The sequence below is a fragment of the Ciconia boyciana genome, chromosome 1, assembly GCF_034638445.1.
Source record: "Ciconia boyciana chromosome 1, ASM3463844v1, whole genome shotgun sequence".
Classification (NCBI taxonomy): Eukaryota; Metazoa; Chordata; class Aves; order Ciconiiformes; family Ciconiidae; genus Ciconia; species Ciconia boyciana.
In genome coordinates this window covers 122,237,265-122,240,226 of record NC_132934.1, presented here as the reverse complement: position 1 = coordinate 122,240,226, position 2,962 = coordinate 122,237,265, and positions in this window count along the sequence as shown.

Sequence of the window (2,962 nt, the reverse complement as noted above, 5' to 3'; positions counted from 1 at the left end):
TTTCTCAAAATGACTAAGTGAAAATTGTAATGTAATAACCATTTGTCCGCTAAATGCCACCCAGAATATCACTAAAGAGAAGATGACTAAAGAAATTGCGTTTAATAGCCATGTGTGGTTACACGGAGCTTCCCAGGGCTGGAGAGGTAACGCGGCGGGTAGGGATGGGAAGGGGATGGTTGTTATTGCCCAGATTTTAGCAGGCGGGGGTTTTGGTGGGTTTGCTAGCAGTAGGTACCTATGCACTGCCGGTGTCACAGCTGCCACGAGTCGCCCCGGTCCCGCTGGGGCTGGAGCCTGTCTCCACCACGAGAAGCTCCAGCCCTCTTGCGGGCTGGGGGCAAGCCACATGGCAGCTGCACCCTCCGCTCCTCTCCACCTCTTGGAGGGAGGGGTGCGGGCACCCCCCAGGAGACCCTCCTTCTCACCCCCGGCTCCCTTTGGGGGCCAAGGAGGCAGCTTCTTCCTCCCCTCCCCAGGGGCAAGGGGAGAGGCAGGGCCCCAGAGGAGGGATGAGGAGGGGAGCGGGTGGGACATGGCTCCCTGGTACCCGAAAGGTGGGGAGCTGGGCAGGCGTGGGCAGGAGGGACAGGGAGGGACAGCTGAGGGCTGTGACGGGCAGGGGGGATGAAGTACTGGGCTGGTGGGGAAGGATGGCCCCTGTGGCAGGCTTTGGAAAGCATCTTCCTCACATCTGGGGGAGCTGGTGGCACTGGGTGTCTCGCGGGAGGGGGCAGTGAACCGAACCCGTTCAAGAAGTAAAGACTCATTCTCACGATATAGTCACTGGGAGAGGGGATACGGCTGCGTCCCCGTGCCCTGTAACAGTCATCTCATGAACATGCATCCTGAGGGCTTGTTATCAAGGGATAGAGGCGAAGGAGAGGCTGATCTTAATTTTGCTGTCAGAGTATTATGTTCCAGGAACCGATAAAGGACACATGCCATGGCTGCAAAAACATAAATGAAAGCAAATGTGAAAGGGAGGCTGTGGGACGAAACTGAAGTGCCGTTGAAACCTGGTTTGGGGGAGTTGCTCCCAAAACACGTAAGAGCTCTGCAGTCTTTCCATATGTCTCAGGAGCTGCTCCAGGGGGACAACAACCAATTCTGATTTTGGCTAGTCCATACTTTCAATCTAATCTAGTTTCTACGAGACTTTTATTAAATTATAGAATGCTGAAGTATTTCTATTTAGGAAGATTGTCTCCGCTGTCTTTTGTTTCCTGAGTGACACAAGCTATATCAGATCTTCTGCAAGTTTTTGCTTGAGTAATAACCATATTTGTCCAGAAAAAGTAAAAACTGATTAGATCAACCTCATTTTATTGTATTTATTTTAGCAACCCGGTTGCAAACTGAAGGATATTAGTCCATGCGTGTATTCCAAACTCACATGAATACGTCTTAAAATGCCCCATAACTCCATGAAGAGCAGAACTGAGTCTGAATCCGGACCGCTTTGCAGCCTGGGACATGCCAGACCCTTCCTGATGACCCTAATTGTAGTATGTCCTCCTGTGCAGGAGGCCTGGCTGCAAGAGAAGGGGGGGAGGTTTGCCTCCACCCGACAGCCAGGGACACGTCTCTCTGCAGGGAGCTCCCCTTCGCTCGGGGGTGGGACCCTCCCCTCCAGCCCCCAGGTCCTCCACCTCCCATGGGAGTACCCCAGTGGGACGGCTCTTGTCCCAAAGGCAGCTCATGAGTTTTAAGGTCAGGTGTGAGACGACTCCTCGGGCTGCTCCAGAGACATGGGCACCTTTGAGGGGGCGACCTGCCCGTGCCTGGAGACCGCTGCCACCCTGCCCCAGAACAAGCCCCTCTAAGTGCACATGGAGATAAGTCCCTGCGTGCTGAGCAGGTCTCTCTCAGGGGGTTGGGGAAGCTTTAAGGTGCCTGGGTCGCACCCGAGAGCTTTGCAGCAGGAATGGGAGCTCCAGGCTGCTGCTGCATGTGCACGTGTATACAAACTAGAGCTTAAGATAGCTCTCCTCTTGGTCTAGCAGTAGCAAGGCTGTGGGGGACAAGCAATGCTAATGGGCCGTCCTCTCAGAAATTACTTATCCATTAATTATCCATTACTGTGAGTTTGAACAGAAATGAATACAATATTTTACACATTTGAACTGAATGCTTGCAGAGCAGGCTGCTGCCCGGCACGCTGAACGTGCAGCATGTGGGGCTGTGCAAAATGTGGCACCTCTGAAAAAACAACCAGCTGGAAATCCAGATGATGGGCTGACAGCACGTAACGACAGCCCAGGCTTGTGCCACCCTGAAGCTCTCTGCAGTCCGCACGGCTCTCATGGCTTAGCCCGAACCCCAGCGCTCCCAGAAGCAGCAGGAGCAGCAGTGCTGTGGGGCCGTGGCTGCCAGCTGCAAGCAGGCTACAGGACAGACGGCTGCACTTCAGTGGAGGCGAAGTAACTGCTGAGTAGTAACCACAAATATTTACAACGGCTTCTGTACGTTCACGATGAGTGTGGGAACTAATAAAGTTGGGCACAAGCAGCGGACATTTCAGAATGGCTGCACCTGGGCTGGAGCCAGCCTCACCGAGGCGCTCCCAAGGCCCCTGGCCCCGGGGGCTGCTCCCAGCAGGCACATCTGATGGTGGCATTGCCCTGGCCAGGGATGTCGGCATTGCATCTGCTGTAGTTTGCCACAGACTGTGACCCTGAGGATGCAAATGCATCCCACAGCACACACCAGGGCAGAGCGCTGCCCTACTGGCACCCCGGGGTGCTGGGTTGGGCATACGGGGTGGTAAGAGGGACCAGCTGCTGCTATCCTGCCTACCGCGTCTCTGGGCTGGAAAAGGCCTCAGCAAGCAGGGAAGGAGGTTTCATTTGCCTGGCCAGCAGAAATCCCCGCAGGACCTGTAAAGACGCGCCCGTACACAGCATCGGTGGCAGCAGCGGGACCCAATGGCAGCCACCCAATGGCACTCGCCGTGGCTGAG